Source organism: Schistocerca nitens, chromosome 7, assembly GCF_023898315.1.
Source record: "Schistocerca nitens isolate TAMUIC-IGC-003100 chromosome 7, iqSchNite1.1, whole genome shotgun sequence".
NCBI classification, from domain to species: domain Eukaryota; kingdom Metazoa; phylum Arthropoda; class Insecta; order Orthoptera; family Acrididae; genus Schistocerca; species Schistocerca nitens.
The window spans coordinates 445970006-445995094 of NC_064620.1; positions in this window are offsets into that span (position 1 = coordinate 445970006).

The window sequence follows — 25089 nt, forward strand, 5'->3', positions numbered from 1 at the left end:
TTCCCAGAAAAATATGAACTAGCCGTACTCTATGAGCTTAAGCATTATCGTCCCGAAGTCCTGGCCCACAACACCTCGCAACAACCACACATGAGGCAGTTAAACCTTGCCGATGAACCATAAAATTTCATGAAGAGGTGTTCGAGAGGTTAACATAGTTCCTGCCCACCCCATTTGGGATCATCCTCGGTAACAGTCTCTTTCCATAATGGTTGGGTCCCGAAATCGTGTTCCTCGTTCCCTCCAAATGCGAATCCGTCGAGAACCACTCTCCAGACCAAACCTGGACTCATCTGTGGAGAGAACATTGGCCCATTGTTCCACCGTCCAGATGGCATGTTGGCGCCTCCACACCAGACGTTCTCTTCAGTGAAGACACGCCAGAGATACACATACAGCAGTTCTCCGACAACAAAGGCAACTCTGCCGAAGCCTTCTGTAATCCATTTGTCTCGATACAACACGTCCAGAGGATGCTGCGAGTTTGGATGCCAGTTGCTGTGCAGTACTATGTCGTGCCCTTAGTGCCAAATAACGGATACAGTTTAAAAACCGTCGTCACATCCGAAAAATTACAGAAAGATTAAGCCATCGGGCCATATCAGTCTGCGACAGTCCTCCTTCCATTCTTCCCAGGCCCTCCACTGCAGAGGGTCTGGTAGGCGTCTTCTCTGTGCCATACTGCAGCACCTGTGACTGTGTACACAACGATTGTGTATGTATGACTACCCGGAAACGCTATCCTGTTTAATGAGTGACATGACGTCATCGTTGGCGTGGTTGTCCGTTGATCAGACTGCCATATTCTGTGCAGTGCACGATAGTACGAACATATATTGACAGTTCGTGTGATTATAGCAGGAATTAGACTCAGTATGGGGAAAAAGTGATATCTTGGTTTAATTTTGGACACCAGTGTACATTGCCTTTTAGATTTTTAAACAACTGAGAACTCTTAATTTCTGGTAGTGCTACGTATGATAGCAATGAAAACGAAAAAATGAACACAGACCATTACTCAATAAAAATACAGATATAAGCACACCCAGTGGTCTCATTGATCCGGTGCTGTTTTTGTTTTACTAACATTGAAACACACGTGTCTTTTATTGAATGAAACAAGTTTACTGTTACCAGTCATTCATTATCTATATCCACAATGCGCTTCAAAGGTTTAAACCTCCATCATCAGATAGATTTACGTGTGTTAGTACATGTGTACGGTGTTACTATTCTGGGGTTACCTGTGGTTTTGTCTCAAGTGACCACAAGCACCTTTTTCTGTCGTAATACATCACATGTAAACTGTCACACTTTGTGAACAAACATGATGTTTCGACAGACCAAAATACATTTAAAGTGTCTTTTGCTACGACGTTAAACTAACATTATTTAATAATCGATGACTTAAAAACAAGACTAGTTTTGTTTACTCAGGTGGATATATGTGTTACGGTTCCTGACTGAAGATTTCATTCACGAAAAATGGTCTCAGAAAAGATTAGAAACACTGACCTAGTTGGTAGAAATCAGTGCTTCGTTGCAAATGTATGAAGATTACGATATTCAAGGTGAGAGCGCGCTCCACCTAGAGAATTATGTTCATGGACGTTCCATGAGTATTTTGGTGTAAGGGACTTCGCCTCTCTGGTTGTTATTTACAGAGTAATTGCATTTAATTTGATATCTTAATCCCATTTATCTTTGTACCTTTACTGCTCTGAAAATAGCTTCACACCAGTGCGAATGTCGACGGTATGTGCTGTATCTTTTATGGCAACAATTTTGTTCCATTCACTCACGGTGTTTGGTGTAGGCAATAGTAACGTCCACTTTACTCTTACATCTCAAGACTGCATTCATTTCTGCTCTGTCCTTTCTCGGTTGTGTTTCTCCGAAAGTGTTAGTTGAATGTTATGTGTAATATACAGCAATATGGATAGGTTTACTGATGAAGGGTTGGGCGATGAGCACTTTGTAGGGTCCGCTGAGTGTCATGTAAGAGTGTCGTAAAGGCACTGTTCTGAGCTGCAATAGACGCGTACGCATTTCGTCTGAAAGTTGTTACATTAATGTGGGTTTGTGTTGATCGTTGCTGTGATTGCGTATTTCAGGCTGCTTCACTGTTGCAATGAATTTTCATAGAAACAAAGGCAACTGGGGCAATACTGTAGAGAACCGGTCCCTTATACCAAAATACAATACCCCCGAACATCCTCCTTAACGTTATGACCGGATTTAGGCTTCACCCTGCATATTAGAAGATGGTACCACTTCTCTCAGCGTTTGAGCTCTCAATGCAGGATACTCGTCAACATAACTTTCAAAACGATGTTCTTTGTTGTGGAGACAGAGTAGCTGACACGGAGGTAACGTATAGGTTGCATCATATGCAGGAACCTCCCGCTCCCCTCGTACTAAACCTCCAGAAATGTGTCAGCTTAGCCGGTGAGCCCGTAAATGGTGGTATAAGGGGCATACACTATAACTGGCCACGCTTTCCCACCCGAGTTTTGTGATGATTAAGGCAGTCCATCCTTGAACTGACTTAGTGAGCCACCGCATAGGAATTCTTCATACCCGTTATGTGGAGATGCTGTCGTAGTTTTATGTGCCCTTGCAGAGCCGTAACATCGTTGTCGGTTTGTGAATGTGCCTTGTTTTACGTAAGGAAGCAGGAAGAGACTTTTTGTGGAAATAATTTTTACTTGGGATGTCACTGTTATTTAAGAAACTCAATAAAATGAACTTTTACTCACTGGTTATAAGTAAATATGAACGGTACGAGAGCATGGTCTACCGTATTACTAGATCGAAAGGCATCCTGTCAACAACTGCCGACTAAGACGCACAGTCTGTAACCTGAGTGTACAATCGGTATAGTTCGTATAAGATCTTATATCTGCGGTTGTACCAAAGTTACTCATTTATTTATTGACTTGAATGTTTGCTGCCATAGTAAAATTACTGAAAGGTGGTATTTATGACCCAAAGACTCCTCCCAGTGAATGAGTGGCAAAAGGAAACTTTTTTTTTTTTAATTTTAATAATGAACAGCCTCAGTTGCACCATTTACCCAGAAATTTACCTAGGTTTCAGTCGGGATAACCCAACCTTCTTCAGAATAACAGTATCTATCGTTTGTCCGTAGTGGACATCGTCAAGCTGAAACTACAAATCCATAAATTATCGTCAGAATGTAAAACTTATCTGGCACTGCCTCGGCCCCACTTCGCGACCGCGATGTGGCAGCCACGAATGTTGTACTGGAATGAGGTCCAGTACAGCACTCGTTTTACATTGTGACGAAAATTTATGGATTTGTAGTTTTAGCTGGACGATGTCCGCTATGGGCAAACGATAGATACTCTTATTCTGAAGAAGGTTGGGTTATGCCGACTGAAACCTATGTAAATTTCTGGGTAAACTGTGCAACTGAGGCTCTTCATTATTAAAATTAATATTCATACAGTTGCTGACAGGGCCGCGAAATGTTGAAGATATTTAAGCTTTTGTTAGCAAATATTTATTAATAATAGTTACTTAACTCTCACCAGAATAAATGTACTTCTCCTACGTATCTATTATCTGACGTCACGAGCGATTTCTGCATCGGCACTTCATCCCACTGGTTTTGAAAGCGCCAGTTGGCCACCCGCTTCCACTAGCCAGCGTGCGAACCTACCGCTTTCTCCTTACACCGCACGTACTCTAGCTCTGATACATTCACTTCACGTATGTGAAACAGCAAAACTGGAAATAAAGTGAATGCGTTCTTCTCTGCAAATACGGACTACCTTAGACATCAAAGTGAGAAGTGAGGTTGAGTGACCTACTCAACCTCTCTTCTCACTTTCATGTGTCCTATTTTGTCCTATTTAAGGAATGGACCTTATTATGAAAACGTGCCATACTAATTAGCACTATTTTCAGCTGTCACCTTATGTGAACCATCCTACGAAACTAGATCAGTTTTTCAAGCTATTTGCGAGAGAGCTCAACAGACCTCTTAAATTTCCACTACCCGCCAAATAATGACGATGATATTGCGGCCGGATGTATTTCAAACGTCAATGGTAGCGAGGTGAAATTGATTAGTCGTCTCGATGGCACCAGATTGGAAAACGTTCCGTTGTCGGCCGCTTTAAACAAGCGCGCCCCACTCCCTTGGGTACACACACCCTAGGCCATTCCTTTCTCGCCATCATAATCTTGTGTTGACTATTTCGCTATGAACTTTGATTTCGATATTTAATATGTTTGCAACTGCAAGGGTGAAGTAGGGCATCGTCTCCCTGAGTGCCGTTTGTGATCGTGTACTGTACGTTTCAAGTTCACTCCGAGTATTGGGCACATAATTAGCAGTTTGTGTTTGTATCCAGTGAGGATACAAAGTTTATCTGGCTGGCCCTAACCGTGCTCAAGTCCTCCTTCATAATAAAAAGAAATTAATGTTATTGCCACTGGGATAAATTTAATAATTAAGAAACGAATCCAATTACATAAAACCGAGTGAGGTGGCGCAGTGGTTAGACACTGGACTCGCATTCGGGAGGAGGACGGTTCAATCCCGCGTCCGGCCATCCTGATTTAGGTTTTCCGTGATTTCCCTAAATCACTCCAGGCAAATGCTGGGGTGGTTCCTCTGAAAGGGCACGGCCGACTTCCTTCCCCATCATTCCCTAATCCGATGAGACCGATGACCTCGCTGTCTGGTCTCCTTCCCCAAACAACCCCCCCCCCCCCCGCAAATTACATAAAAATGAAAAATAATCCGAAAGTATTTAGTCTAGAATAATCACCGCTTGGCTACTCTTGTAAGTAATTTATTTAACGCCCGGTTTCGTAGCCTAAAAGGTACATCATCAGAATCAAACCCATAATCGACCACTTTCCCGCCTACATATCCATGCGTTGCGGTCTGCTGTATGAGCGGCTCTAGATGGATTTTGCCCCAATACCTAATGGGTAACCGAGTATGTTCGGCTTACTGTCCTTTGTCAGGATTCATGACCCGCTTGAGGAACCGTGGCCTCATACTTCCCTCTTACCTGACGATGTGTTAATTGCGTTTTTTGTTCATAGATAAGAAATGTTAGTTCCCGCCCACGTTGCAACTTTAATGTCCTCATTCTCCATATTTAACCTGATGCCGTCGCTTGTAGGCTACGAAACGGATAGTTAGATAAATTATACAAGAACAGCCAAGCGGTTATTATTCCAGATTTCCACCCACGGCTGCGGTTGTCCCTCACACAATACAGTGAGTGCCAAAAGTAATTAAGTACTTCCCTAATATCGTTAACTACTTTTTGTTTCTCTCTCGTGTGGGAAAAAAAGAAAATCATTAAATCATTACTGTATTCTTACTAATTCTTTTTAGCGAATGAGTCGTTAATTGCCACTCTTAACAGGGTTCACGTAGATCAAGGAGCTCATTCTCACCAACGTAAGCAGTCAGTAAGTCTAAAATGAAAGTGAAATTGATGTATCCATATCAGACACAGTAAGATCCTTTTTTCAGTTTATAGCGTCACTTTTATCGCGAATGTGGAAGAGTGTTGTGTATACAGTTTTTTTTAGGAATCACGGGTAAGAGACGTGGTGAGATCATTCTGAATTACCCCTCACTTAACTCTTACCGCAGTAGTCGAACTATTACCGTCACCTATGCCGCTCTGCGCAATGAAGGTTTTAACATATCTACAAATGTTTCCATAAACATGTCCTTTCATCTAGACCGAATGTTGCCTAGTCTGTAAGGAAGACTTCAGCAAACAGCGGATTGGCAGGCTGTACAACTAACTATCAGCTCCAATGTTCAGTGATCGTCGCAGGCGAATAGTCTTGAAGCGTTTGAAGTACACTCCATATGATATTACGGGATGCGTGTAGAGCTATACTGCCACAAAAAAGTAACACCCTCACGAACTGTTTTCAGTAACACCACCTTATAATATGTGCATACTAAGGTGTTGTAGAGATAGTGAATCATCTGTCACGGGTATCGGCAGTCAGATGGCGATGGCGCTCAGGAGGCTTGTACTCGTATGTGTGCCCTCTGTTTTGAGTCTGGATGCAGTAACTATGGTGAGTTTAGAGGTGAACAACGCTTGCAACATTTATACCGGTGTACAATCACATCCCCCCAACGAGTATATACTCCTGTCGAACAACTAAAGCCATCTGAACTGGGTCGCATTGTGGGCGTGCGGAAGTTGGAGGGGCATATCGACTGACTGCTATTCATGTTGGGCACAATGCAGCAATTGTGTGTTATTACTTTCAGCAGTGGTCTCCGGAGCAACAGTCCCACACCCATAGACCATGTTCTGGACTACGAAGTCCTGTCCTCATTATTTCATCATCATCTTCATTCGTGACGTGTCTACACTGGACTGTGAAAAAGAAAATGGAACTGTGTAAAAATTGGGACTTCGTGCGGGCGCTGATGACCACGCAGTTGAGTGCCCCACAAGCCAAACATCATCATGATGTTCTGGACGTCCGCGTAGTACTGATCTACGTCAGCATCGACGCACTGTGCGAGCAGCCGTCACCGACAGAACACCATCCAAGGAAGAAATGTGGGCACATGTTGCACCTCATGTGTCACCAACTATCACTGCGAATGGTCTGCTTGCAACATGACTAAGATCACATGTGCCTCTGGCAACACTACCCATGACACTACGACATCGCCAACCATGGCAGCACTGGTGTCGTGAAACAGTCAACCGGAGGGCGGAATGGCGCTCTGCTGTCGTCCGTGATGAGAGTAGTTTCTGTCTGTATACGAGCGACGGACGTAGGCGTATGCGACGTGGAGCTGGTGAGCGGCCTACTCCGGAGTACATTCGCTGATGACACGCAGATCCCACTCTAGCCTTCATGGTGTGGTGAGCAATCAGTTACAACCAGCGGTAACATCTGGTGTTTCTGCAGGTATTACCTTCCACCGGAAGGTAATATGTTTTTTCAGCTGGACACTGCGCTTACATATACAGCTCTTGCGATGAAATGTGGTCTTTGTGGTGTACAACAACTGCCCTGGCTAGCAAGACCGCGAGAACTCTCTTCAATTGAACACGCGTGGGAAATGGCTAAGCGTGACCTTTCTCGTTCTGCAGAGCCGGACAGAACCATTGCCTAACTGCAACAAAATGTGCTTGGGACAGTATATCGCACGTAGGAGCTCGGCACCTTTATGATCTATTGTATGCGAGAATACGCGCCTGAGTTGCCGACAGGGGGGGGGGGGGGGGGTAAATTGGGTAGTATTGAGACTATATGGTCACTCTCTAATGTGGCACGTGCATTTTGTTACGTATGAATTTGTTATCGTGTACTCACACAGTGAAGAACTTTCCTTCACATCACGGGTCAATAAAATAACTTTGTCCTTGAGATTGTTACATTCATGTTCCGGCAGTATATAAAATAATGTCTCCGCTTCAGTTGAAACCCTCCTACAACGTGTCTTGAAGTAAACTAGAATGCCCTGAAAATATATCCCTTTAATGCAAAATATTGACCGAAGAATAAATGATAACATTATCTGACCACGCTTTTGTTAAATGTTTGAGAGTTGGATATTCTTTCATTGCAACGTAAAAGAAAAATGGCAGCAACGAATATTCGAATAAATTTAAGATGATATTTATTCCTTTTAGTTTTGTAATATGGTTGATTAGTGTCAGCTTGACCTCCATTACACGAATATCGCGTACTATGTAGATTTACAGCCTCACACTGAAAGCTCAACGCCTACCCACAAAAAAAAGATGTATGAGACTCACAGAGAACACAAACTGCAACAGCTCGCATTATTCGGGCAGATGTGGCCGAGCGGTTCTAGGCGCTTCAATGTGGAACTGCGCGACCGCTACGGTCGCCAGTTGGAATCCTGCCTCGGGCATAGATGTGTGTGAAGTCATTAGGTTAGGTAGGTATAAGTAGTTCTAAGTTCTAGGGGACTGATGGCCTGAGATGTCCCACAGTGCTCAGAGCCTTATTACTTTTTTTTTTTTTTTTAAAGCTCGCTCTCTCTCAGTCAACCCAGCACTAACAATCTATAAAAGCATGCCAAGTTGTAAAACATTTCAGCTGATGACAGTTCTTTCACTTTGATTGATAATTCGGATAAAGGAATAATGAATAACTGGCTCTCAAGAATAGCCCCACGGATGAATATAAGAACACGTCTTTGCTGTTCAAAAAGTCAGATTGACTTCATGACTGGGGGATGAATATAATATGTACTTTAGTGAAATTCCTGACAGTCTCTAAAGCATTACAAACACAATATTATACCAGGCTGCGCAAGTAGCGCCACGGTCTCATCAGAGTGCTCCTAATTTGCAATAAAAAATTGCCATTGGATCGTAACCTCTATTCGGTACACAGTGTCGTTAAGCCGTCTCTTAGACGTGCCGAGGAGCTGGAAAAAGCAAGTATTCGACAGTAACCTGGCAGCAGAAGTAGAAAGCCTTCGTGTTGTGTTCAAAGGCGCATATTTCGAGTCAACTTTGCCGCGCGGGTCTCCCAGTGGTTAAACTCACTATGCCTGCAAAGTATCTGATGCAGAAAATCCTTCAGTTCACTAGCCAAAGACTGTAGTACGCTTAGCAAACGACAAGCAGGGAATGTCTTTGTAGTTGTTTTACGACTCATAACTCATGAAAGAACATATAACTTGAAAGGCATCTTTTAAAGAACGTATTTTACAATCACTTTCAATGTTCAGGATTTATTGCCACAACGCTTTTCCCCAAAATGTTCCAGCAGGTGAGTTATAGTTATTTTTATTGTTATTAAAGTCCTATGAATCTGTGGCACATTAATCTTCATCAAGACCACACTCCGCAAGCCACCTATCGGCGTGTGCCAGAGGGTACTTTTGGTACCACTAACTGTTGCCCACTTCCCTGTTCCACTAGCAAATGGCGCGTGGGAAGAACGAGAGTCGGTAAGCCTCTATATTAGCTCTAATTTCCCGAATTTTCTCGTCGTGGCTGCTTAGCGAGATGGAAGAAGTAATATGTCGGTCGATGCTTCCCGGAAGGTGCTTCAAAAGTAAACATTTCCGTGATACACAACCCCTCTCTTGTAACGTCTGCTACTAATGTTTGTTGAGCATCTCTCTAACGGTCTAGCCCCGACTAAACGATCCTGTGACGAAAGGTGCTGCTCTTATTGTGTCTTCCCTATCTCTTCTATCAGTACTACCTCGAAAGGATCGTAGAATGATAAACAATACTTTAGAATTTGTCCAGTAAGCGCCTTCTAAGAGACTTGCTCCGCGAATGCTTTACATTTCCTTCAGATTCTTCCTACTAAGATTCTTTCCCTACTAGTTGTTTTATGTGGTGATTCCACTTAAGGTCATTTTGGATAGTTACTCCAAGATATTAGTTTTCAGCAGTTGGGTTCAAATGGTTCAGCAGTTGGGTTCAAATGGTTCAAATGGCTCTGAGTGAGCACTATGGGACTTAACATCTGAGGTCATCAGTCCCCTAGAACTTAGAACTATTTAAACCTAACTAACCTAAGGACATCACACAACATCCAGTCATCACGAGGCAGAGAAAATCCCTGACCCCGCCGGGAATCGAACCCGGGAACCCGGACGCGGGAAGCGAGAACGCTACCGCACGACCACGGGCTGCGGACTGTATAGTTGGGTATTTGCGTTTCTATGTATGCGCAAAATGTCCAGGGTCAACTGCCACAGCCTGCAGCATTCATCAGGTCATTCTGAAAATCTAAACAGTCTTCTGGCAAGCGCTTCGTCTGAGAATGACCTTAGGGAGCTCCGAAGCTTTCTGCTAGACCACTTATGTAGATTGTGAAACAGTAACGGTGCTATCACACTTCCTTGGGATACCCCGGAAATTTCCTTTCCATCTATAGACTTTGTGGAGTTCTATCTGTAACTAAGTATTGAAGCCAGTCCTAACTCTAGTCCGATACTCGGTAAGCTCGTATTTTTTTCACTAAACGGCAGTGTGGGACGGTTTCGGATACCTTCCTGAAGTTAAGAGACAGGCATCAGCCTGAGCACTATTGTCTACAGTGCTATGGATCTCCTGGAGGAACAGAGCGACCTGAGTTTCGCAAGCTCTCTGTTTCAGAATCTATATTGATTGCTGTAGAGGAGAATTTAGTTCTCCTAGAGGCGTTATAATTCTTCAGAATAAAACAAGTTCCATAAATTTAAAGCTGACAGAAAATTATATTTGGTGGATAAGTGGGAGGGGGAAGGGTTGGTGAAACAGTGAAAACTGTGCCCTCAACAGAACAGTTTCCTGGATTCATGTCTGAATACCTGTTTAGCAAAAATGTAGGTAAAGACATCGCTGAGATTATTTGAACGTAGAATACACATAAAGGCACGCTTTAAAATAAATCAGTCTTCCTGGACATCGTCAAATCTTGCTACGTATCTTTACTGGATACTAGCCATTTACTCATCCCATTTTAAAGGAATTGTGACATTACTGACACATATTGCTAAAAGATATTATTTTACTTTGTGCCATTATTTCGTTGCTACTTCATTTAGAGTACTGGACATGTGGACTTTTTGGAGGAAGGCTCTGCGTTTTTAACGCTGGGAAGGAGTTCTCCTGGTTGGTCTCAGGGTCCCTATGTCGGCAGAAGGCAGTCCGTTAATGTCATCAGGAGACGGGAGACACTCCTGTGAGGAGGACAGTTTTCCAGGAAGTGAGGGTGTGGCTGGCTGCGTCTTGTGGGAAGAGCAGGCACCTGACCGAGCTGATGGCAGTGGATGCCGTCCTGCCACCGCTGCCCCCACACAATTTTTGCCTTTTGTACGCGAACATCACAGATAAAGATGCTGTGGCGCTACCCGGCCAGTCTGAAAAAGATGGTTGCGTTTGCTCCAAAATTTCACTCATCCAGTCAAACTGAGTTGCTCCACCACCATGCTTGGCATGAAGAAAAAAAAGGTTCAAATGGCTCTGAGCACTATGGGACTCAACATCTGTGGTCATAAGTTCCCTAGAACTTAGAACTACTTAAACCTAACTAACCTAAGGACATCACACACATCCATGCCCGAGGCAGGATTCGAACCTGCGACCGTAGCAGTCGCGCGGTTCCTGACTGAGCGCCTAGAACCGATAGACCACCGCGGCCGGCTTGGCATGAAGAGGCTCTAGGTCAGTGCGGCAAGAGTTAGAAGTTTCTGCTGTGTTCCCCTGCTTCTTTTCATGAAATGAATTATATTCACCTGATCCACACTGACAAGAGTCATCTCCTCCATGTAGCATTTTTTATAAGTGGAGCTGAGGATGGAGAACTAAGTTTCGAGCCATTCGTGGTGTGGCGTCCGTGCATTGGTCTCCCAGCCGCTGTGTCTTGGTGATCGGCAAACGCTTATTGATTTTGGGGAAATGAAAGTTTCTCAGTCCGTGGTAGCAGGATCCCTGCTCTGAACATCACGGTAAATGAGTTGTCCGTTTCATTAAAATTTGTGATTTTGTCCCATTAGTGTTGAATTCACGAGTACCTTGTATTTTCTCGATGCAGTCTTTGATATCTCCCACGTGTTTGCATCATTTTTTGTGAATTCATTGCAGGTTCTTACAAAACATTTCTCTGTGTTCATTACTTATGTATTGAATCCAATAATGAGAGAAAATAAAAATCTGGTAGACTTGATTTAAATTAGGAGACCCTCTCTATGACCAACTTTTTCATAGTTAGGTGCCCCACATGATAATAATTATAACGTTACTTCGCTCGTACTCAGTGACAAGGGGCGACCTGTAAACATTGAGCTTGAAGGGAGACAGATTCTGAGCCAAGATCACATTTGTAAAACCTTTACTCACAATGACTGGTTAAGATAAACAGAGTTGCCGTTCGGCGGCGATCCTGCATTAGTTACGTACTCTGTGACTTATAATATGTGGCGGATGCAATTGGGGACACAAATTGTAAATAACGGTTTTAACTTTGTCATGCTAATGGTTCTTACGTTAACTGTCGGGCTAAGTAAGATACGGACTACCTTTATAGCTCTAATTCCACTCTTACCATATATTGGCTTTTATCAAGATCAGATGGAGGTAACTCTGTTTACTGGAAGCGGTAATCGTAAATAGAGATTTTACAAATACGACCTTGGCCGGTAAGTTGTTTTCTTTCACGGTAACTATAGCGAGTTGCATACCTGAACTCTTCGTTCTCATTGTAACGGTCTTATCGTAGTCAAACTCAACGATCAAATGGTTCAAATGGCTCTGAGCACTATGGGACTTAACATCTGAGGGCATCAGTCCCCTAGAACTTCGAAATACTTAAAGCTAACTTACCTAAGACAACACACACAGCCATGCCCGAGGCAGGATTCGAACCTGCGACTGTAGCGGTCGCGCGGTTCCAGACTGAAGCGCCTACAACCGCTCGATCACACCGACCGGCAAACTCAACGATGGTTCTCCCGTTATTCAGTGAAGGTAACGAACACTGCACTCGCTCGAATTGCTTGATTTTAATTCTATTTGTTGACTAAGGAGAGCTGTGTGTATTTCCTCAAGGATTGTAGGTTTCCTGGGTATTGTTTTATGAGCATTTGAATAACGACGTTCCAGTATTCAGTCGTAATAAGGAACAAAATTATGTAGCAGCTTCCTACCAGAACGCAAGTCCAGGTCACTCCCCATGCAAACGGCACAAATTTTCATAATTTGTAACTAAAAAGCGATATACTCATAACTACAAAGTATATGATAATGCCAGGATGCTGTCGGTATCGGGGTCCCAGGTTCGATTCTCGGCCGGGTTGGGAATTTAAACTGCCCGGGGACTGGGTGTTTGTGTTGTCCTCATCATTTCATCATCATTATCATCATTCGTGACAGGAACTAGATTGGATTGTGTAAAAATTGGACTGTGTAACAACTGGGATTTTGTACTGTCGCTGATGACCGCGCAGTTGAGCGCCCCACACACCAACCATCATCATCATCATAATCATGCTGTCGGTATGCATTGTACCAATAACCGGTGCTAAATAAAACTGAATTAATGTCAAATATTATTTTATAAATTTTGTAGTACAGTCTCAGACCTCCTCAGACTCTAGATGGTATGAATAATTTTATGTAAAATTATAGGATGTATCACATGTCACATACCACATTACTACCGCACGTCCCAAGCAAGCGCAAGAGAATGCCTCCCGTAGCGTAATACTGCTCCCACCAGCCTGAGTCCTTGGTGCGCTGCACGTTTCGAGTCGCCGTGACGACGTTTGTGGAGACAACCATCGACCTATGGAAGCGAAATGTGATTCACCCGAAGAGACGACAAGTTTCCATTGATCGACGGTCGTATTCCTATGGTCCCGTGGCTACTGCAGTCGTAATTGACGAAGCCGTTGGGTCAACACGTGAAAACACAGGGGTGATCTGCTGCGAAGGTCCATGTTCAACAATGTACGATGAACGGTGTGCTCCAAGACACTTCTGCGTGAACTAGCATTGTGCTCTTTCGGCAGAGATACCACTGGTCACCATCTATCCTACTTTACAGAGCAGACAAACCTCCGAACCCCACATTCTGTGAAGTGTCGGGGACGTCCAACCGTTTAGCGTTTAGTGGTAGCTTCTGTCCTAACTATTTCCATGGATGCTCAAGACAGTAGCACTTGAGCATTCGACTTGCTTCACCGTTTTCAAGATACTCGTTCACCGCGTATGCATAATAATAATCTGCTCTTGTCAGAGTCGCTTATCTCAATGGATCATCAATTTGCAGCCCATATCTTCTCTAGGGCGATCACCCGCCCGTGTCTGTCCCGCTTATGTATACTTCTGTTACCGCGTCACGGTGCCCACAATACACCACCAGGCGGCGTCCTACGTCACGATGGGCAGTGATCACAATGTTTTGCCTCATCACTGCAGGTAGTGACGGTCCCATCCCATGCCTCCCGATGTCACGCCGTTAGAGTTTTAATGGGATTATGTCAAGGATCGCTTCCGAAACACCAACCAATGATTATGCTACCCTTAGTGCATGAGCGAATGAAGCAGTCAAAATTGTTGATGCTGCAATACTGATCGGTTCACTGTCGGTATTCGAATATCCCACTGACGTTCTACGACCGACGAGTGGGACAACATTCAAAATATGTCATAATAGGGGAAAAAAGAACACAGAGCTGCTAAACGTTTTACAGCAAACAACGATATTCTGCCTCCAATAGTCCCAAGTTACGGCTTTTGGGAACCACAGCGCGACTTTATAAACATTCCGTATTGTGTTTCTTGCTACGGTACGCCATGAGTCAGATCTGAGCCCAATTTGACAGTGATTTAATCGGTGATTTATCAAACGTGGTCAGCCGCCTAGTTACCTCGCGGTTGGAAGGACTGAACAAACAGCGTTTGAACACCATTCATGCCAAAAATAAATTTTAAGTACACTTCATTACCACCAAGTTACTTGACAATGTAAAAATGCAGTGAAAAGCGTCAGCTGAAATTTAAAACAATAAGTTTCAGCTCCGACGACATTGGTTAATCGGGACGCTTCATATATTGTCTGGTCAAGGAACTCAGACACCATTTCATTCTAAAACACAGATTTGAAACAACAATTAAATGCATCCGATAACGACAAGTGGAATTATCATTTTACACCGTATGACCACAAGAGTCTTTCTTCAAAAACCAAACTGAATTGTGCTTGATTGTACCCAACACGAAGAAAAATATTTTACAAGGCAGAAGCGATCAAACGGCGAAAATGCTACACACTTTAACCAATTATCAATCATCTCGGAAGACTAATGAAATGTGCACCAGTATTAATAGCACCTGTGTCAATATACACGAGGTAGAACGCTCGCTTCAAATTACACAACAAATCTCACATACTTAAAACCCTTAGTTAAAATCGATTTCAAACCTCATAAATTTCAATGAGCAGAGTTTGCTAGCGCTCTAAATAGACGCCTCGGCTTGAAGTACCTTAAATCAAATATCTAGACGTAATAAATAAATAACAAACGCACATGCTCTGAAGCAACTAGAAATGATTTGAATTAATTGAAGATCAAGTTTGTAACCTCCCCACAAAATTTCGAAAGACAATAATTTGAATGTTAACCAGAATAGAATCTAGTGTAACCTCCTAGCAAATAAAATAATTTATTGACAATGACAATTAAATTAGAAATAGCAATCTGACCCAAATGTAAGCTGCCCACAAAAAAAATGTAAGACATTTCAATGATAATGAAATCTCAGTGACAATGAAAACGCAAATAGACCGAAATGTCGATCTTAGGCCCTGTTCTTACCTCAGTAAAATTGCACCTGCTCTTATTTTTCGCCATAGCTTGGAGGAAATGCATCGCAAAAATTCTTTGAACTTAAGTAAATTTTTTCTTTAAGGAAATGCATGGGAAACTTTCTTTCAACTCAAATGATTGTTTTCTTAAAATTGCTTTGAAAACAAAATTATTATTGGGGTGATTCTTGAACAAATTAATTACAATTAATATACATTAAATTATCAGATATGCGCAATGCTGCTTCATTACCTTATTTTAAAAAATATACCTCGTCCTCAATCTTGACCAGAGGGCCATGTCGACGCCCGCCGATTCCTCACATACAACTCCCACTCTCTCTCGCGCGCTACTAGCACTGACAGAGCGCAACTAGCAACTGCCTTTACTGACTCCCTACATGCGACTGCTCTCTCGCGCGGTCAAGCGCAGACTAGCAACTCTCTGGTCAAAGATTTTATCATGCCTCGCCATCGCTGCTACCGAGTACATACGCGTTTCATAACCCTCCACTGGGGGGGGGGGGGGGGCAAAAATTTGGCAGCGATGGTGAGTCATTTGGGCTTGCCATACGCAGCAAAATTTTTTCAACTAATTAACTTTACAATTACAGCATATATGCAGATATAGAATATGAAGGAAATATGGTGCACATGCATCAAGTACAAAACATATTAGACAATGACAAAATGTGAGTACAAAACATATTAGCAAATTAGAAAAATGTATATACAAATTATTTGATAGATAATAAAGTGCACACGGACTGTAGTACTATCTAGTATTTTTCTACAACAAATAAACAATCAAGGAGTGTAATAAAGTGCACATGCACTATACAAGTCTTTAGTAATTTCAGGATAACTGATCTTATTAACAAAAGAAAGGAAGTGCACACGCACTGTATATGACTTTTTCATTTTACAAGAATTAGGGAAGGAATAGGAAGGATTGCGTCATGGTTGTAGCACTTAGGTTGCACGCAGCTGCACTGAAAGTCCCTATCTTTCCACAGAAATACAATACCAAGTGAGACAATTTGCAGTTCTTTTCCCAGAAGTATTTATCAGCGTATCCAAGACACTAAAATGTCGTAGTAATATTCCCTGTTATCATTTTGGCAGTACATCAGGTACACCAAACAGTGGGACCATAATAACGTCTTCATCGCTCACGGTGGTGGACAGCATGTCGTGTCAACACCACGCTCTTACAAGGCACACCAACGTAGAATTAGTGCAAAAACCAAATATAGTGCTCCAGATCATGAGGATGGACAGGACAAATGGATATTGCAGTAATTCAGGGTAGTTAGCTCAGAAGGTGAAGGACATTAAGTCACATAGTAGTCTTCATTGAGAATTACATTAGTAGTTTGCGGCATTCATAGCCCAGTTATTGAACATTTGTGTACCATGTATTTAGTATTACAGAATAATGTTCATAAAATTAACTGATTATAGTGAACATTGGCACTTATTGGCCAATTATAAACCATCAGAAGTCATCATTAAAAAGGAGAGTCATTTATTGGCATAGCATTAACATAATTCATTGAGTTATACTAATTATTGGCACTCATTGGCCAGCAAATATTGAATAGTACAACATTTTTAATTATTGACAGTCATTGGCCTGTTACAAAACATCAAAAGTCATCATTGAAAACAGGAGCTAATGAATGGCATAACATTAACATAATTCATTTAGTTACACTAATTATTGGCACTCAGTGGCCAGTTACAAAACATCAAAAGTCATCATTGAAAACAGGAGCTAATTAATGGCATAGTATTAATATAATTCATTTAGTTACACTAATTATTGGCACTCAGTGGCCAGTTATAAAACATCAAAGGTCATCATTGAAAACAGGAGCTAATGATGGTATAGTATTAACATAATTCATTTAGTTACACTAATTATTGGCACTCAGTGGCCAGTTACAAAACATCAAAAGCCTTCATTGAAAACAGGAGTTAATGAATGGAATATTATTAACATAATTTATTTTGTTACACTAATTATTGGCACTCGGTGGCCAGTTACAAAACATCAAGAGTCATCATTGAAAACAGGAGCTAATGAATAACATAGTATTAACATAATTCATTTAGTTACACTAATTATTGGCACTCAGTGGCCAGTTACAAAACATCAAAAGTCATCATTGAAAACAGGAGCTAATGAATGACATAGTATTAACATAATTCATTTAGTTACACTAATTATTGGCACTCAGTGGCCAGTTACAAAACATCAAAAGTCATCATTGAAAACAGGAGCTAATGAATAACATGGTATTAACATAATTCATTTAGTTACACTAATTATTGGCACTCAGTGGCCAGTTACAAAACATCAAAAGTCATCATTGAAAACAGGAGCTAATGAATGACATAGTATTAACATAATTCATTTAGTTACACTAATTATTGGCACTCAGTGGCCAGTTACAAAACATCAAAAGTCATCATTGAAAACAGGAGCTAATGAATGGTATAGTATTAATATAATTCATTTAGTTACACTAATTATTGGCACTCAGTGGCCAGTTACAAAACATCAAAAGTCATCATTGAAAACAGGAGCTAATGAATGGCATAGTATTAACATAATTCATTTAGTTACACTAATTATTGGCACTCAGTGGCCAGTTACAAAACATCAAAAGTCATCATTGAAAACAGGAGCTCAAAAGTCATTATTGAAAACAGGAGCTAATGAATGGTATAGTATTAACATAATTCATTTAGTTACACTAATTATTGGCACTCATTGGCCAGCAAGTATTGAATAGTACAAAACATTGTTCATCATTCAGTATTATTCAGAACTCTCTTAAATGGGTAGCATTATTTGGAACTGGTGATACACACATCTTTTTTTTGTTGTTTGTTTGTTAGCAATGCATTGCTTTGGGTAATTATAAGGGAAAGCAAGAAGAGAAAAAGAAAAAAAAATTTGCTTCTAGGTTGCTCCTGTAAATGAAAAATGTGTAATGTCATTCGTCATGAGTCAGCTGTAGCAAGATTATGAAACAAGGAAGTATATGTGATCACATTTATAAATGATAGACACAACTGGGTAAAAAAAATGCAAGTACTGGTATAGGTTTAATAAGGAACAGGTTTAGTAAGTATCATGAAAAGCTTCTCCTGAAAAAAAATACAAAAAGGATTATTGAGCTGAAAGAAGAAACGCAGACAATGCTGAAAAGTAGTGAACTTCGAATTAACAGGTAGTGAAATGTGTATAAAAATGTGTTCCATAGCTGTCCTTTCCAAAACCTTCAGTCATCATACCATACGATATAAAACATACTGTCAAAACAAACTGCAACAAATACTTAAATAACTACATAGCATAAATACATAAACTTCAACATGATCCTCATCTGTAAAGAAAAACTTCATTATCCTTATTATCATAACTTCATTATTATCATCACCTGTAATAAAAACTTCATTATTCATAGTAGCATATTCTTCATCATTACTCTTCATAAGCATTCATTATCATCTGCAAAAAAAATCACTTCATTACTCATTACACAACTATTCCTTATCTCTAGCATATTTCATCACTAAAACTAAAATGTGTAGTTCTGTCTGACAGCCTGTATCAATCGCCTTGTATTCTGAAAGAAAAAATTAGTTAAGACTGCTATTCTCCGATGTATAGTATATTCTTGTTAATGCTTGATAATCCTAATCCATTTACTCTTCCTCATAAGATTTTTGCATCTTCTTTCGTTTATTCCGTAGGTGAAATTCCCATTTCTGTTTAATTTATTTCCATTACACGTTATTTCTTTCTGAAAATGATGAACAAAGATTAATGTCTTGCATTTAAATCATATACCCACTAAATAATGACTGGTTAATGGTGACATAATTAAGCATACAGCATAACATGACAGAAAACGTAATATGTCAAAAGCATAGATAGTCTTCAAAGGCAAAAATGTACAGAGAATATCACAATGCAGCAGCAAAACAAGAAAAATGTAAAACAGTCACGATGTTGAGATATCATAGGGCAAAAAATGTCAAAGTCAACTGGTGTGTGTTATACCTTAACTATTTCACAGTGCATACAAACAAAACATGAAAACAATCTTACATACATAAAAAAATGGAAATTGTGCACGGTCTGATGTGTAACGACAAGAAAAGCGACCTGCTAACCTTACCTTGCCGGGCACTTGCCAAGAAAAGATATGATAATCATCAGTAATTAGTCATGTGAATATAATTGCAGAAATGATCATTAAAAATTAGTAAATGGCCTCATAGCGCGTTAAATCATAAAGTGGTTTCATTCAATAAAGGGTTTGATGTTTGACCAATGGTGGTTGCGTTTGGATTTTCTGGTTCTCAAAGTTTCGACGTGTACCACATTGGGGTGAGGAATGCTGCGAATCCGATATAGTCCTGCGTATAGAAGTTCAAATTTACTGCACTTACCTTTTACTTTATTAGATAAATAGTGTGTTCGTACTAAAATCTTCTGTCCCACGTGAAAGTCTCGGCGCGTACAAACCTGTTTTTGCTGTCTTCTCCGGCGCTCTGCGGCACGTTTGATGTTGTTTAGCGCAATGTTAATTATTTCGTGGTGTCGTAATCGACGAGATGTAGGAAATGTTACTAATTCTTTAATTTTGTTTGGTGGTTCAACGTTTTTCAGTATAACAGACGGAGATAGCATAGTGGATTCATTTGGTATGGAATTAATTACATCCTGGAATGAGAGTATGTGTGTATCCCAATTAATATGTCTTTTGTGGCAGTATATTCTACACAGTTTACCAATTTCTTTCATTAATCGTTCACAGGGGTTCGAAGAAGCATGGTACTTGGATATATAGATCGGAGAAATGTTTCTAGCTCGTAACATGCGTGTCCATACAGCAGATCGAAATTGTGATCCATTGTCAGAAATTACTTTCAACACATGCCCTACATGAAATAGAAAATGTTTTACAAATGCTTTCGAAATAGTTTTAGCAGTAGCTTTGCGTAACGGAGTGAAAGTATCAAAATTTGAAGTGAGTTCAACAGCGACAAAGATGTAGCAAAAACCTCTGTTAGTTCTCGGAATTGGACCAAAAATGTCTACTGCGGCCATATGTCTTAATTTAACAGGTACAATGGGATATAATGGAGGAATGTGTGAAGTGGTGTCTGACTTAGCTTTCTGACAAATTTTACATGACGCTAAAACTCGTCGTATACGTTTCTCCATGTTGGCAAAATAACAGTTCTGTCTCAGTATAAGAAAACATTTTCTGGCTCCGTAATGTGCGTAACTTAAATGAGTGTACCAGATTAATTTGTTAACAAGTTCGTCAGGAATGCATAATAACCAATTGTTGCTGTCAGGATGAGAGTGGCGAAACAGAATGTCATTGCGTACAGTGTAATGGTTTCTAATCGTAACATTATTCTTATCTTGCCAGAGGTGTTTAATTTCTTTCCATACGTTGTCTTTATTTTGCTCTTTTTCTATGTCCTGTAATGACGACGAAATAAAATTTTCAAATGCAACTTGCTGAATGTACATGAGACTGAAATTTGCTTTGCAGAAGTTGGTTGCTACGTCTTGCTGATTGTTACTGAGAGAACGGGATAGTGCGTCTGCTATAACATTTTGTGTGCCGGGAATGTGAACAATCGTAAAATTAAATTCCTGTAAATAAAGTTTCCATCTGCTTAATCTGTCGTGAGTGAATTTAGCCGAAAGTAAAAATTGTATCGCTCTGTGGTCTGTGTAAACGGTGGTATGTCTGCCATAAAGAAAGTGCCGAAATCTCGTAAAAGCCAATACAACACATAACGTTTCCAATTCTGTAACGGAATAATTTCGTTCAGTAGGTGACAGAATGCGACTTGCAAATGCGATGTTTTTAATTACTGTAGAGCCATCTTCTTCAATTTCCTGAAAAATATGTACGCCTAAAGCGGTGTTAGAACTGTCGGTCGCAATGGAAAAATTTCTGGTAAGATCTGGGTGCGATAAAAGTGGTGCATTCAACAAGGCTTCTTTCAGGTTCATAAATTCAGAATGTGCTTGCTTATCCCAGGACCAAATAGTGTTTTTACCTGTTAATTGGCATAATCTACGTGTGTCTAAAGCAGAGTGATGAATAAATTTGCGAAAAAAGTTAATTAAGCCCAAAAAACTACGTAATTGTTTCTTTGTCGTAGGAACAGTAATGTCACGTAGAGCTTGAAGTTTTTCCGGATCAGGCGCAAAGCCTTCTGCTGAAATTATGTGTCCAAGAAATTTTATAGAAGTTTTACCAAAATGCGATTTACTGAGATTAACTGTGAGTCCTTGTGCACGAAAAGTTTGCAACAGTTGTTCAAGAATCATATTGTGTTCAGTCCAGTTAGCTTCTGCAATAAGAATATCGTCTACGTACGTCGTAATTCTGTCCTTAAGTTCTGTCGGCAGTATTGTGTTCAAACCGCGAGTAAAAGCTGCAGAAGAAATAGTTAAGCCGAATGGTAATTTGCAAAATTGATAACAGTCACCAAAACAGAGAAATGCTGTGTACTTTCTGGAATTCGGATGAAGTTGAATTTGCCAAAATCCCGATTTCAGATCTAATGTAGAATAAACAGCAGTACCTTGAAATTTCTGTAGAAGTTCCTCTAGTGTCTGTGGTCGATCTGTTTCATTAATAATTATGTCATTGATGTGACGTGAATCAAGTACGAGGCGAAGAGAGCAATCTTTTTTCTTAACAATATGTAGCGGGTTTATGTACGGACTAACTGCCAGTTCAATAATTCCTTGGTCGAGCATATCTTGCAATTCTTTTTTAACTTGTTCTCTATGGATATACGGAATGGGATAATGTTTAGCTTTAAATGTATCGTGCTGTTTGACTTGAAATTCATACATAAATCCGGACATAGTACCAGGAATGTTGTCAAAAACTGGAGCTTGCTGTAAAAGAATTTTGTGTAGTGGCGTGCGTTCGTCGTCTGTATTTGCACTGCCTTGTTTAACTTTATCAGAAATCATCTGCATTACGTCGTAGTCAGCTTCGTCTGGAGTATTATAGTTATGTACGTACGTGTCTGTGAACAATGCGGAATTACAGTCTATGTTACGTAACACGGAAATGACCTGTGTACAATTAATTGTTTCCTCTTCTGCCGATAATGAGTGCTGAAATTATAAAGCCAATTGCACATTTTCATGCTTCAACATTAAATAGGAATTCTGAAAATCAACCACTGCGTCGTGTTGTACGAGAAAATTAGTACCTAAAATTACGTCTGTTGTCAATAAAGGAACAATCAAAAAATTTGAGTGAAATGTGTGATCTGCAATACAAAATGATAAATGCGTCTGTTATTTAACGTCTACTCCTTTACTCGATACTGCTCCTTTCACTTTCGTTTTGCCTGAAGGTAATGTGGGATACGTATTCTCTTTGTTACACTAGTTAAAAGTTTCCTCATTTATAACTGACATAGGTGATCCAGAATCGATTACTGCTAAAAATTTCGATGAACCAATTTTAATTTCGATGACAGGATGTGAAATGGTTTTCTGAACAATTGGTCTTTCCTGCAGAAGAGTGTCTCTGATATCGTCAAAAGTAATTACATTTTCGTGAACAACATTCTGCGTGTCTAAGGTAGTGCTTGTGTTACTGGAAGATGCGACCTGTACTGTGTCTAGTCAGATTCTATTTGACTTTTTATTATTATCAGGAGGATGTTGTGGCATTTCTACAATTTGAACTGTTCTATTACTTCTTCCTGAAGTATTACGCTCTGGATGATACCTACTGTCGGGTTCATTTATGAGAATATGTTCTCGCAGATGATTTTGCTGTTCGTAAGACCGATTGTCATTATATGTAGGCTGAAAATTGTGCTCATCGTTTTTACGTCTGTCGTGATAGTCATTCCTATGGTGCATTGCGATAGGAATTGAAATAGTGTTTTTTCAGTACGTAGTTGTTCCTTTGCTGCCGTGCGTTACTATTTGTTGTATCAGGGACTATATGTGCACGCGGCGAAACATTAAAGTTAGGTTGACCTTGTGTATTACATTGTTGGTTAGGTATGCTAACCGACTGGTTTTGATGTTGTTGCGGAGAAAAACGTTTATTGTTACTAAAATGTGGTTCTTCTTGATGAAAATTTTGACGGTATTGATAATTGGAATTTTGTCTGTTATCAAAGTTTTGGTGGTTGTCTTTCCTAAAGCGTCTATTAATTTTACTATTGAAATTACGTGCCTGATCATAATTGCTGTATGTTTGTTGACTTTGATTATTATATGAAAAATTTTTGTTTACAAAAGAATAATCAGATTGTTGTACTTCCTAAAGCTGTAACAGATCTCTGAATGCCGAAATGTTTTCTTTTTGCTGACCCGTCAGAAGTGACACTCTTAATGACCGTGGTAATTTAGAAATGCATAGTTGTATAAGTGCAGATTCACTGTATGGTTCACTTAGGTACTGGTTTTGTTGCACCATGTGCTCAAAAAATTGCGTGACACTGGGAAAATTGGTGTTCTCATAATTCGGTAAACTAATTAACTGATCTTTAATTCCGCGCTGTGTCGTCTTCGACCAGTACGCTGACAGAGAAGCATTCTGAAATTCTTCTACCGAGTAACATTGTCTCGCGATCGGTCTCATACGAGTTGCCGGTTCGCCTTCCAAAAAACTCTAATAAATTCAAGTTTATGCGTAACGGGCCAAGTCGGTGGAAAAGCAAAGCTAAATTGTTGAATCCAATCCAGTGGATGAATCTGTGTTCTGTCATTTTTAAACACTTTAAATTTTCTCACTGATAGAAAATGTTTGTAATCGAAATTATCGTCTCTGTATGACGGAATAGGTTCATGATTGTAAGAGAATCTATTTGTTTGTGTCTGTTTGGAATCTAAGTCCCGTACTCACTGTAGATTACTCAAATTATACGCGCTGCGTGAGTCTGACAAATGTTCGTAAAGTGGCGTCTGCTGTGATGTATTATTAACTGAAATATTTTTTATCTCTGTTACCTCTTGCTGTAAACTTGACAATTTTCTACGCAACGTGTTATTAGACGAATCGATCTCATTAATTGTCTGCTGTAAATTTTGAAATTAAGGTGTTTGGTTAAATGAAACCGGTGAAGTATCATCTGATTTATTGTCATTATTACTTTCAATAACATCAATACGATTGGCCAATTAATCATATTTTTCAGTCAGTATTTTTACCTGATCATAGGTTTTAGTGTCTGACGCATTAATCTGTTTTTGCAATTTACGTGTAGTTTCGTTCAATTTTTTAACATCAGCTTTGACGACATCGGAATCCTGTGTTAGTTCTAATTGTTCGAGTCTGTCGGTCACTGTTTGAAAATCTGTTGTGTATGTGTCTGTTTTCGATTTAAGATCGGAAATCTCGTCACGTAATTCTGTGTTCGACTGTTTGATGGAATTAATTTCGTCGGACACTGTAGCAATATTGTTGTCTACATACGTTTTTGCCTTCGCAAACATTTTACGTTTCTCTTCTTGTCTCTGAGCAGTGATTGTTTCCATGACTTGACGTTTGACTTTATTTTGAGTCTGAATAAATTTGCGGAAACGCGTATCACTGTTTTGTATGTGAAGATTAAAATGTTAGTCAATCTGAGTGTTCTGTTGGTCGAATTTCGCATCTATCTTAGCATCCATTGTCCGCGAAAGTTCTGGTGTCATTGCTTTAAACTCGTCGCGTAATTGTGTAGCTT